Below are 14,438 nucleotides of genomic sequence, written 5' to 3'. Positions count from 1 at the left end.
ACAATTAAACAATACTATGCTATGGGCATTTTTGCGCTCTCTCTTTATTTTTTCATTTACATTGCTTCTTTTTAGTGAGATTTGGAATACCTCTGTTTGAGAGCTGCGTATGCACCTGGTAGAGAGGATGATTCCAAGTTAAGTAACTACATCTAAGGATAACTATTATAAGAATATAAGAAAAAGTAAGGACTATAGCTACAGTATCAGGAGTTTGTTGTACAGTTGATATGCTTTTTATTTATGATTGACAAAGTTTTTAATTTTCTTTAATTAAATATAATATTATTTTTTGGTGTTTATACACTTAATCACATATTGTCACATAATTGATATAATATAATGTTTAACACTTTAAATGCAATTAAGCGCAATATAAATCCCAGTGTATACACATGTTTGGGTGTACATGTATCTTGTACAATGATAATGTGTTGATTATGACATTCTTTTTTTGAAGTGCATTTTTTTCTCCACTTCACAAACTGTACAACAACAATCTGTAGGTTTTCTTTAACATCTAGATGGCAGTGATCATTATTTACTGCGCAATAGGTTTTTGATCGGCTGTCCATGGTAGCAATGATGTCAGTATAAAACATAACGGCATTCTTGAATAAAATACATTTTTCGTTTTTTGTTTTTCAACTTTGACTGTTTTTGCTAATGAGATTGTTACATGGAAGTGTTTTTTGGTTTCTGATATTATATTAAGCAAATTTATTTTCAAGTCACAATAATGTGAGAGTTGAAGTGATATTTAGGTTTTACAATTTTGTTTGGCTTCAAGACAGTGCTTGATCATTGTGACAGACAGTAACCGCCTCTCTGGAAAACATTGTTGCCCGTGCCTTGACTGTTAGTTGAAACTATGCTTATTTATTTGCTCTTATAATAACCTCACAATAGTGTGAGAATTGAATAACCCATTCATTACAGTTATTAACTGAAGTTTGTGAATACTAAGACAATTTTATAACAAAATCCACACATTTATGGCGTTTTAAATGTATCTTTTCCTGTGTTTCATTCCGTTTTATGAATCTTTGCCCTTAATGGACTTTTAACATGTTAATCAATTTTTCTATAGAGAACAAAATGGGAAAACAATAAAAATAAAACTTGCTAATGCGACTAAAAGAATGCATGAATTTTGTGCAAGAGAAACATCAGAAGAAGCTGATATAAGATGACAAAGCAATTCTTAGAGAATTCAAAACAAGAAAACTCACAAAGAAATGTGTGAGCCATCTCATTCTCGAGAATAATCAAGGAAGAGAATGAAATCTGCTCATCAAAATGAACTCCAGGACAAACTCAAAGAGTATTCTGATTGCCACTATTTGAAGCCATGTGAGAAGGGATGGGGGAGCACAGCGTAAGGAATGGTGGAGTGTGATTGTATTATCTCTCTATGATGTTCAGTGGGGTTCTGACACCTTGAAGTGTCCTCAGAGGGAGGTTTGTACTCCCTAGAGAAGGGTTAAGACTTATGTGGGTGAAACAAGTCTATGGATGCGAAATGAATCAATAAAAGGAAAACTTACACGGCCTTGTGTAAGTTGTATCCCATCAAGGTTTCTTTTGCAGTCTTGTCTTTCTTCTGGATGATCCTTCTTCTTTCTTTATTTATGGTCTTCTCTTTCTGTCTCTTCTTCTTGCTGTAATCTTGATGTTTGTCGTTGGACGAATCTTCACATTGATTCTCCTCTCATACGGGTGTAAACATAGATAAGAAGGTAATTAGACACATATACACACAAAGTCGATTTCAATGTGTAGGGGGGCAATGAGACAGTGTCATCAGGTGTATAGGAATATAATAATATAATAATTATACTAATTCACTCACACGGCCTAATGTGAGTGGTAACTTATAACGGTATCTTGCAAGCACCTGTGCGGATCACAGGTCTTCAGGTTAAAGGTCCCGTGTGGGACAATGACAAAGGGAAAATATGGGGAAGGTATATCAATAAATCAAAATACTCACACGGGCCAGTGTGAGTACACACTGATAATGGTATCTTGGGAACTCCAAAAAATGATTGAAAAAACCCATAGGGGCTAGATCCAGATAGCAAAGGACTAATAGGACACTAAAAACATGGGTGTTAAATTTTATTGGAACAAACTAGCATACACTAATGACAAGTAAATATGTAAAAACAGATAAAAAATAAATTAAATTAAAACCGAGGAGCATCTACTGCTTCTGGGGGGATAGGAAAAAACTGGCAGCCAGGGGAAACAAATGGTGGTTAGTGGATGAAAGTCTCTGTACTCCGCGTCCGGATCGAGAGATTCCACAGCACCTCCGGTTCCTCTCAGATTGCTGCAGGCTGTGGTTCAAAGAAGAAGAGCTACGCGTTTCGCCCTGAACAGGGCTTCCTCAGGCTCGTGTAAAATAGAGAGGTTGGGTTTTAGTCTCCTTAAAATAGACCCCGCCTGTCTAATGTAAATGTCAATTAAAACTTCCTCCTGCTGGGTAGCGCGGTACCACCATCTTTAGGGATGCGTGCGCATCCAGCGTGTGGCGCTCGGTATGACGTCTTTCTGTTGCGCCCTCGTTGCTGGTTGCGTGAAGTGGGGGCAAAGTCTTGCACCTGCGCGTTAGTGATGCACAGATAGTCCTTGATGTTGTACATACCATAGTCCGTTTGTGAGTGCAAAATGGTGACGAGTGGTGTACACATCAACTACTGTTCCTGCAATATGTGGACGGGTGGTTAAATACAGAGTTAGCGCCCGGGGAATACACTACAACTGTTCCTACCATGCATAACCCCCGTTGGCAGCTCTTCTCAGTACACGGTCAGAGTTAGCGCCCGGGGAATACACTACAACTGTTCCTACCATCCATAACCCCCGTTGGCAGCTCTTCTCAGTAACACGGTCAGAGTTAGCGCCCGGGGAATACACTACAACTGTTCCTACCATCCATAACCCCCGTTGGCAGCTCTTCTCAGTAACACGGTCAGAGTTAGCGCCCGGGGAATACACTACAACTATTTGAAGCCAGTAAGGAATTTACTTGTACCCATATGAGATATCATTAGATGATATTTCACTGGGGGTTTTCTTGTTTGCCTTCCTCTGGATCAATATAAAATATACAAATGTAGGATAAGTATCTGATGTCTACATTTAGCATAGGTTGAACTTGATGGACATATAGTATGTCTTTTTACAATCATCTACAAACCTCACAGGTTTTATTAAGAAGGACCTGTAGTCAAGAGAGAGTGTGAACTGCTTGAAGCAATGAGTTCCTGGAACAAACTATTGCCAGGAGACAACTCAATCGAGATAAAGCTCAAAGTGCTTATAGCAATGAGTTACCAAAACAATCACCAGAACACAACTTGGCTTAGAGAGAGTTTGCATTGCACTCAGAAATGTGTTGCCCAAACAATTACACCGCAATTTAGCTTGGAGAGAGTTTGTGTTGCCCGTAACAATGAGACACCTCAGCAAACTTCCTCTCAGAATGCTCAGCACATGAAATTTAGATACAAAGCAGTTAATCAACCCAGTGCAGAACAACGCAGTGAGGCATCAAACACGATTCTTGAATCAAAGATCAGAAAACCACATTGAAGTATTGAAAGAACACATTTGAGGCGTGACATGGACAACTAGCGTGTCGTGTCAAATTAATTACTCTCTCCTCCAGAAAACACCAGGATCACATAATACATTGCAAGAAATATCCAAGGCTACCGACGCCAGCAACATGGACTCAGGGACTGTTTCGGATGAGCTGTTAAACTTCACAAAAATTGACACTCTCTTAATAGTGGCCCCTCCTTCCCAGGTTTTAAGCCGACCCCTCACCACTTTCCAAGTCTGCAGGTCACCTTTCATTTTACTGGATATAGATCCAATGTTGGTCTTTCTCCCTCCTAATAGAGGTAAATGAGAATTTTAATCTTAATAGAGGTGTATTAGTATTTTATCTGGTAGTGTTAGGACCTGTGGACAGGGTCTGCCTTGTCGTGGCTCACAGGCTTACAATACTTTAGCCAAAGGGTTAAACTAAATGACATTTTTCAAGAGAATATATAAGTATTTTACTGTGTATTTTTGTCATACTGGATGTAGCATAGGACTTCTCTGTCGCTTGTTGTACACTCTCTTAATAGTCAGGATCCACCCTGGTTCAGTGAAAAGGTCAGCAATAGAAATACAGTGGACACATGATACATTTTAACCAGAATATTTACACTTTTTCTCATTCCTTGCCAAATTCATTAGAGTGCCTGTGTACGAGATGTGTGCAGAGGTACATTTAATGGAGACCGATTAGGGTGAAATTAAATACTGCTTTATTGAGTCTTTTCCTTTAGCAAGGCAAAACATACAAAAAGAAACAAAATAAAGGCCTACTCCATTTTGGAGAATAACTAAACATTTACTCCAGCCCTTTCTAACTGGGTGGCTAGCTATGCTGGTTACCACCCCAAAGATGTATACAGTATATATAACAGTGTCACGGGAGACCAGGTTTATCAATCCCTTTTTATACCGGGATCATTGATTGAGCAAAGGAAGGAGGTAAAATTAATTGTAATTTATTTCAGGAAAAGACATACACACAGTGTAACACAATTTATAGGGTTAACACACTTACTGGGAACGGGGCTAATAAATAAATCTATCCTTTAAACGAAATTAACAAAAATGACATGGAGCCCTTTCCAATGACCGGGAGGTACTCACGGAAGTCCTGGAACTGTTTTCGGCATGAAATTCCAGACACGACAGCTACGTTCTTCAGAAGTGGGACAGAAGAATTCTTGAGTTAAAATCTTTGAAGCTGGCTTGCGTCTATTCAGTACAGAGAATCCTTGAATTTGCCACTGTTGGTTTGGCGCTTGGAATATTCCCTCCTTTTTGGCTGCAAGGCCCCTTATGGGTTTCAGTGTCCCATTCATTGTCATGAGAGGGGCTGCCAGGCTTGGATTAAAGGGATCACACCCAGCTGGCAGTCCCTGCAATCATGCGGGACATGAGGGGTTAATGGGATCTGTGTATATGTTGATATGCATTCCCCTGCTTCAGCAGAATTGTCCCAGGTCTTAGATGTATTTCCCCAGCATTACTGTGTGTTATTGTATATATCCTGTTATCATGATCAGTTATCATGATCAGGATATAAGGGGTTAGGGATCTGTGTATATGTTGATCTGCATCCCCCTCACCCATCTGTTTTGTTCCAGGATATGGCTGCAAACTCCGGCAGTCTGTGTGGTAATTAATATGTATGTATAAATCCTGTCTAAGAGGTTCAAAAGCCTTCAGCCCCATTGAAAGTAATGGTGCTATGTATTAACATGGAAAGAGGGGGAGAATTGTATTGTATCCCTGACAATGGATAAAGTGTAAAATTATAACTTTTGCTCTATACATGCTAGAAATTTGATATTTGGACACAAGTTAAATCCCATCTTTAGCAGGCGGCCCAGGGATTGTTAACCCCTTCATACTAATAGAAAGTATGATTTCACCATGTAATAGTTTATGCCATATTTTTATTCAGAAAGGCAGTGCGAGTTACAGTGGCGACACACTTTATTCTTGCTCGGCTAGTCCCGCGAATTTGGGTATACTCGGGTGTATTGAGGTTTGTGATCGTTTTCTTCCGGAGTGTATAGCGTTATTTTCCCGGCAGGGATTGAAGCATTTTATTCCGGCTGGCTGCAATACTGCAATGCCGTGTAAAAACACATGGGGCGCTTGCGAGCTGTTCAATTTGAAGCCGTCCCCTATAATGAATTGTAATGCAGTATATATACTGTATATATATATATATATATATATATATATATACTGTATAACAACAGCCCCTGTAACCCCTAACATACAGTACTGTACACATACAGTACTGTATATGCACATACATAAATGATACTATGGGCCGGCGGGGGCGAGATGTGTTTGCAGCAGAGAGAGATCCGCTGCTCTCTCTCTGCGCAAACATCGGCACATTAAAACTTATTTTCAATACATTTTTATTTATAGTGTAGATGTGCAGGGGGTCTCGGGAGCTGAACCGCACTGGAATCTGCTCCCCGAGATACAGACCCCTTTATGAGGTGCCGGTATCCCTCTGCGTTTAAAGGTCCCGATCACGTGATCGCGGCCTGTTAAACCAAGCAGAGTGATACCGGCACCCCCAAAAGGGGCCTGTATCTCGGGGAGCAGGGGGTCCTCGGACCTGAAACCAAAAGGTTTCTGCTCCGGAGACCCTCTGCACATCTACAGTATAAATAAAACACATATATAAATAAACACTCGATCTTTACCTTAGCGGCTATGCGCTATGGTAAAGAAGCAGCATTTCTGTATTTTTAATAATATTGTACAGTGAGCAGGGGGTTCCCTGAGCCAGAAATCTAAACTCAGGGGGCCCCCTGCTCCTGCTCAATATTATTAAAAATACAGAAATGCTGCTTCATTACCATAGCGTATAGCCGCTAAGGCAATGAAGGGGTTAACCCACCGTGCTCGCTTTATTGTGGGTAGCGGGGGTGGGTGAAGGGGGTATTTGGCCCTTGGTGGGAGTTTAGGATTTGCGGGGGGGTTGCGGGTGCACTTAACCCCTCCACGACCGTAGCAGTTAATACCGCTACGGTCATGAAGGGGTTAACCACTCCCGCGATCCCCCCCCGCAAGCCCAAAACAACCACCGTTGGGGCTAATACCCCCTTCACCCACCCCCACTACCCACAATAAAAAAGAATCACACACAGCATCCCCGCAATACATAAATAAATAAATAAATAAATAAATACAAATAAATACATTTGAAATACATTTTTATTGCTAGTGTAGATGTGCAGGGGGTCTCGGGAGCTGAACCACGTTGGTTTCAGGTCGGAGGACCCCCTGCTCCCCGAGATACAGCCCCCTTTATGAGGTGCCGGTATCCCTTTGCGTTTAAAGGGCCCGATCACGTGATCGCGGCCTGTAAACCAAGCAGAGCAGAGGGATACCGGCACCCACTAAAGGGGCCTGTATCTCGGGGAGCAGGAGGTCCCCAGACCTAAAACCACAGCGGTTCAGCTCCGGTGACCCTCTGCACATCTACACTATCAATAAAAATGTATTTTAAATGTATTTATTTATATTCATTTATTTATTTAGATTTATTTATTAATTGTGCTGCTGCTGCTGTGTGTGATTTTTTTTTATTGTGGGTAGTGGGGGTGGGTGAAGGGGGTATTAGCCCCATCGGTGGTTGTTTAGGGCTTGCGGGGGGGTAGCGGGTGCACTTAACCCCTTCACGACCGTAGCGGTATTAACTGCTACGGTCGTGAAGGCGTTAAGTGCACCCGCAACCACCCCGCAAGTCCTAAACTCACACCAAGTGCCAAAGACCCCCTTCACCCATCCCCGCTACCCACAATAAAAAAAATTCAAGCACAGCAGCCCCACAATTAATAAATAAATCTAAATAAATAAATAAATACATGAAGAGAAATAAATATATACTGTATATATATACTGTATATATACAGTATATATATAATAACAATCCCTATACATATACAGTATATACTGTGTATATATATATACTGTATACATATATATATATATATATATATATATATATATATATATATATATATATATATATATATATATATATATATATATACACACACACAGTATATACACACACATGATGAACCAATATACAAATACATGTAGAATGGTTATCAAAATCATACTGTCCTACAAATAATGCTTCTCCATACAGACAATAATAATAATCCATTTAATAATCCTAACTGATCTTACAATATAAAACATAACATTCCAATCCACACAGTACATTGCATTTACATTGTATAAATGATGCATAAAATCTATGCACCATATACATTCTGCAAATGAATGTTAACAATATCATTGCAAGCTACTGTACCAGTAAATACAAACACGTCAACTATTTTAACCAATCAAGTAAACAAAAATCAATATATACTGTAAGTTCCAACCAGAAAACACAATTTAAAACCAAAGCTAACCCTTACAATACCAAGGATTACATCTATCTAATTGTAAAAAACATTATACATTATACACACATTGAAGCATTGCAATAAACAACATACAGTACAGTACATCCCCTGTATCTCCCTGCCTTCAGTGTAATCTGTTTAAAGCCCCCTCCCCCCTAATGTTTCTATTAAACAGATTACACTGAAGGCAGAGAGATTTAAAGCCCCCTCCCCCCTAATGTTTCTGTTAAACAGATTACACTGAAAGCAGAGAGATTTAAAGCCCCCTCCCCCCTAATGTTTCTGTTAAACAGATTACACTGAAGGCAGAGAGATTTAACAGAAACATTAGGGGGGAGGGGGCTTTAAACAGATTACACTGAAGGCAGAGAGATTTAAAGCCCCCTCCCCCTAATGTTTCTGTTAAATCTCCCTCCCTGCCTTCATTGCTGTGAGTGCAGTGTATGTAAATGTGGGGTGGGGAGGGGGGGGGACCCAATGTGCATACTGTGAGGTCTAACCACCCTCACCCCCTACCCACATACCATTACCCCCCATCCTGGCCATGGCCCCTCCGCTTCTGCAAAACAGACACAAAAATTAAAACATCCAAAGTAATGTCCCCTAACCCCTTAATCACCATAACGGTTATTAACCGCTACAGTCATTAAGGGGTTAACCCACCCTCACCCACCACTCGGGATGCCTACATATCCTCCCACACTAACCCCCCCCCCCCCCGTGATGCCTAACCACCCAGTCAGTACCCACAAGGGAGGCCTACCACATAACATTGGGGAAACACCCCCCCCCCACCCCCACCCCCAGTACCCACAATAAAAACAGTACAATGACCCACAATAAACAGCATTATATTTATTAAATACATTATCCACCCCCTGTGCCCCCCCATAAATACAAGATTTATTCTTTTACATACAGGGTTCATAACGCAACCCCACGCGAGTCCCCGGTGGGCTGGCAGGGCACCTGGACAGACATACAGTTTACCAGCAGCCCTTTTTACACAGGTTCTGGAGGCCTGCTGGTGGATCCTGCCAGCACCATGGCCCCCAGGTGGTCTCCTTGGGACACCGTGGGCCACAATTGGGTCCCCACGGTAGGCCCAAGGATGTCTGGGAACCCGGGTCAGACCCACAGGTGTCTGCGGGGCCTCGGGTGGTTCCCTCGGGGGTCTGGGGAACTCACGGGTGCTCACTATGGGTCCGCGGTGCCCCCACAGAAGTGGGACCACACATCATCATCCCTGCACCTACGGGTCGGCGGTGCCCCCACAGAAGTGGGACCACACATCGTCATCCCCGCAGACTACGGGTCCGCGGTGCTCCCACAGAAGTGGGACCACACATCATCATCCCCGCATGTGTCAGCCGTGGAACCACCAGCCTGATAATTTGGGATACCCGAGGATACCCACAGGTGGTCTCCAGAGGTCCCACGCAGAACCACGGAACCAACCCTGAATGTAAAAAAAATAAACCTGGCCTATACATTCAATACATACACCCTCCCCCCTAACACCTACAGTACAATAATGTGCAAAATAACTATTATCCAGATATGGATAATAGATTAATTGCCCATTATTAAAAACATTAACTAGCATATACAAATAAATAAAGTACTACTGACCTCATCAATACGAAGTGTCCGTCGCCAGCACCTTCCTTCTCTTGCCCATACAAGACATAGCCAATACCAAGCCAATACATTGCAAGTACATTCAGATATCAATTAACCCCTTAAACACCTATCCGCAAAGGTGATTAATTGGTTAAGCCACACAGGCCCGATACCCACCCTTCACCCATGAATTTGTACTGTGGCTTCATCATGCAACTATATATATATACTGTATATATATACAGAGAGACAGAGAGAAAGAGAGAGAGAGATATATACAGTTTATATATATACACACGTTATATACACACCCATGATAAACCAATATACAGTACAAATAAATGTAGAAGGGTTATCAAAACCATACTGCCCTACAACCAAACACGTCTCCATACATACACACTAAATTAAAATCAATTTCCTTTAATATTCATAACTGATCTCTCAATCTAAATCATCACTACACCTCTGAAAAGCCATTTAAACAACTTACATTCCAATATAAATGAGGCCTAAATATCTATGCACCATACTGCTGCGGCCAAGTTTATTCGAGCATTTGCCCGTTCTTGGCCGCAGCAGTAGCCTGGCGCGCGCCCGAGAGTGACGGGCGCGCGCTGAAGCAGCAGAAGAGAGCCCTCCGATCGGGGCGCTCTCCCTACCGCTGCCGGGTCCGCCGGGTCCCCCGGAACCCCCTGCCGCTGTCCCGCGATCGCGGGACACCAGGGCTCCCTCGGGGAGCCCCTGGACGCGCGTGCAGGGGGCGCACGCTCCCGAAGACGCGTGACCACGCGTCTATGACGCGCGGCACGCCGAGGGGCGGCCACTAGCAAGCCGGGAAATCTCCCGGCTTGCGGTACCGGCCACACTCTAATAAAGTGTGTCGGTAGTGTATACATTCTGCAAATTAATTAACCAAGTAAACAAAAATCAATTAGCAATCATTATTTACATCCCTAAACCTTTCACACTACATCCCGAACAATGAAACCATTAACACATTCACGCCTAGAGCAGAACAATTAAGCCTTTGAAAAAATATAAGTACCGATAAAAATACAACCTTTACAACCAAGCTTATCCTTCACCTTCCTCAAACACACAATACAATACCAAGGAATACATCTATCTAATTTTAAAATACTTTAAACTCACAATAAAGCATAGCAGCATACACAAAATAATTTAAAACACATCAAATCAAGCTTTTAAAACAACATCATTTCTTACCCTGTATGTATATATCTCTCTAGACATATATACATACATACATACAGTGGCAAGAAATGATATACCACAAAAAAAAAAAATACACATGTTAAAAAACCTTTTGAAAAAATTAACAAGTTAAATAAAATACATTTCTTTAGTTAACTTACCATTACTTGCCCCCAACGATTCCCGTTGCGCAGCTTACTCACGAACCAATCCACGATCAGGAACCCATAAAATAAAAAACCATAAAATAATAAACATTAAACTAAAAATCCAAATCAATCCACGGGTCTTCTACTTGTAATCCATCTTCATCTGTATTCTTCTTTCTTCTATCTCCTTCCAGCGGGGCGGGGCGGGGTCTTCTCCCCGTCTGCGGCCACGCCCTGGTCTTCTTTCTTGCCCGGAGGTCCTTCCTCCGCGGCGTCTGGCTTCAAAATGAGATGACATAGGCTTTTAAAGGCCTATGACGTCACATTTTTCATCATGGTTCCCACGGTCCTGATTGGGCCGTGAAAACCATGTGTTTTGGCCGACAAAAAAAAATGATGACGTCACTTAAAGGGAATGAAAGCACAGCCAATCAGAATGGCTTTGCTTCAATTCCCTTTAAGATGACGTCATGAAAAGGCACATGGCCGTGCACACATGGTACTAGAGCCAATCAGAGCGTGGGAACTTTATCCCTACTCTGATTGGCTCTGGAATACCATGTGTCAGGGGCTTGGGGGAGAAAGGATGTGACGTCAATGAAAACCTGTCACGTGGTACGGTAGCCAATCAGAGCGTGGGAACTCCATCTCTATCTCCTATCCCATATGTCGTCTCATTTTGAAGCCAGACGCCGCGGAGAAAGGACCTCCGGGCAAGAAAGAAGACCAGGGCGTGGCCGCAGACGGGGAGAAGACCCGCTGGAAGGAGATAGAAGAAAGAAGAATACAGATGAAGATGGATTACAAGTAGAAGACCCTTGGATTGATTTGGATTTTTAGTTTAATGTTTATTATTTTATGGTTTTTTATTTTATGGGTTCCTGATCGTGGATTGGTTCGTGAGTAAGCTGCGCAATGGGAATCGGTGGGGGCAAGTAATGGTAAGTTAACTAAAGAAATGTATTTTATTTAACTTGTTAATTTTTTCAAAAGGTTTTTTAACATGTGTATTTTTTTTTGTGGTATATCATTTCTTGCGATTGTATGTATGTATGTATATATGTCTAGAGAGATATATACATACAGGGTAAGAAATGATGTTGTTTTAAAAGCTTGATTTGATGTGTTTTAAATTATTTTGTGTATGCTGCTATGCTTTATTGTGAGTTTAAAGTATTTTAAAATTAGATAGATGTATTCCTTGGTATTATATTGTGTGTTTGAGGAAGGTCAGGGATAGGCTTGGTTGTAAAGGTTGTATTTTTGTCGGTACTTATATTTTTTCAAAGGCTTAATTGTTCTGCTCTAGGCGTGAATTTGTTAATGGTTTCATTGTTCGGGATGTAGTGTGAAAGGTTTATGGATGTAAATAATGATTGCTAATTGATTTTTGTTTACTTGGTTGATTAATTTGCAGAATGTATATGGTGCATAGATATTTAGGCATCATTTATATTGGAATGTAAGTTGTTTAAATGGCTTTTCAGAGGTTTAGTGATTTTTAGATTGAGAGATCAGTTATGAATATTAAAGGAAATTGATTTTAATTTAGTGTGTATGTATGGAGAAGTGTTTGGTTGTAGGGCAGTATGGTTTTGATAACCCTTCTACATTTATTTGTACTGTACACTGGCGACACACTTTATTCGAGCTTGGCTAGTCCCACGAATTCGGGTATACCCGGGTGTATTGAGGTTTGTGACTGTTTTCTGCCCGAGTGCATTGAGTTATTTTCCAAGCAGGGATTGAAGCATTTTATTCCCGCTGGCTGCAATACTGCACAGTATATATATATATACTGCATTACAATTCATGAATTTATGCCATCTGGTAGACACGCGAAGCATTGCAGCCTATTAAATCCTAATCATTATCATTTAACAGATCAGCCGCCCATCAGCCAGGCATGAACCCAGGCTGGGAAGGCAAATGCAATGGGGCTTGTCAGAGGTGAGGAGCGGCGCATTCCAGGTATCTGCCAGGTACATACCGGGTATTTGCTCGAATAAGGTGTGTCGGTGCAGTATATTGGTTTTTCATGGCTGTGTATATAACGTGTGTGTATATATATATACTGTATATATATCTCTCTCTCTCTATTTCTCTCTGTCTCTCTGTATATATACGTATACAGTATATATATATAGTTGCATGATGAAGCCACAGTACAAATTCATGGGTGAAGGGTGGGTATCGGGCCTGTGTGGCTTAACCCCTTAATCACCTTTGCGGTTATTATCCGATAAGGTGTTTAAGGGGTTAATTGAAATCTGAATGTACTTGCAATGTATTGGCTTGGTATTGGCTATGTCTTGTATGGGCAAGAGAAGGAAGGCGCTGGCGACGGACACTTCGTATTGATGAGGTCAGTAGTACTTTATTTATTGTATATGCTAGTTAATGTTTTTAATAATGGGCAATTAATCTGTTATTCATATCTGGATAATAGTTATTTTGCACATTATTGTACTGTAGGTGTTAGGGGGGAGGGTGTATGTATTGAATGTATAGGCCAGGTTTATTTTTTTTACATTCGGGGTTGGTTCCGTGGTTCTGCGTGGGACCTCTGGAGACCACCTGTGGGTATCCTCGGGTATCCCAAGGGTATCAGGCTGGTGGTTCCACGGGTGACACATGCGGGGATGATGATGTGTGGTCCCACTTCTGTGGGTGCACCGCCGACCCGTAGGTGCGGGGATGATGATGTGTGGTCCCACTTCTGTGGGGGCACCGCGGACCCGTAGTGAGCACCCGTATGTTCCCCAGACCTCCGAGGGAACCACCTGAGGCCCCGCAGACACCTGTGGGTCTGACCCGGGGCTCCCAAACATCCTTGGGCCTACCGTGGGGACCAAATTGTGGCCCACGGTGTCCCAAGGAGACCACCTGGGGGCCATGGTGCTGGCAGGATCCACCAGCAGGCCTCCAGAACCTGTGTAAAAAGGGCTGCTGGTAAACTGTAGGTCTGTCCAGGTGCCCTGCCAGCCCACCGGGGACTCGTGTGGGGCTGCGTTATGAACCCTGTATGTAAAAGAATAAATCTTGTATTTATGGGGGGGCACAGGGGGTGGGTAATGTATTTAATAAATATAATGCTCTTTATTGTGGGTCATTGTACTGTTTTTATTGTGGGTACTGGGGGTGGGGGGGGGGTGTTTCCCCAACGGTATGTGGGTAGGCCTCCCTTGTGGGTACTGACTGGGTGGTTATGCCTCAAGGGGGGGTTTAGTGTGGGAGGGTATGTAGGCATCCCGAGTGGTGGGTGAGGGTGGGTTAACCCCTTAATGACTGTAGCGGTTAATAACCGTTATGGTGATTAAGGGGTTAGGGGACATTACTTTGGATGTTTTAATTTTTGTGTCTGTTTTGCAGAAGCGGAGGGGCCATGGCCAGGATGGGGGGGGGGTAACGGTATGTG

Source organism: Ascaphus truei, chromosome 1 (assembly GCF_040206685.1).
Source record: "Ascaphus truei isolate aAscTru1 chromosome 1, aAscTru1.hap1, whole genome shotgun sequence".
Lineage (NCBI taxonomy): Eukaryota > Metazoa > Chordata > Amphibia > Anura > Ascaphidae > Ascaphus > Ascaphus truei.
The sequence above is the reverse complement of the archived record's forward strand: the minus strand, read 5'-3'. Positions refer to the sequence as shown.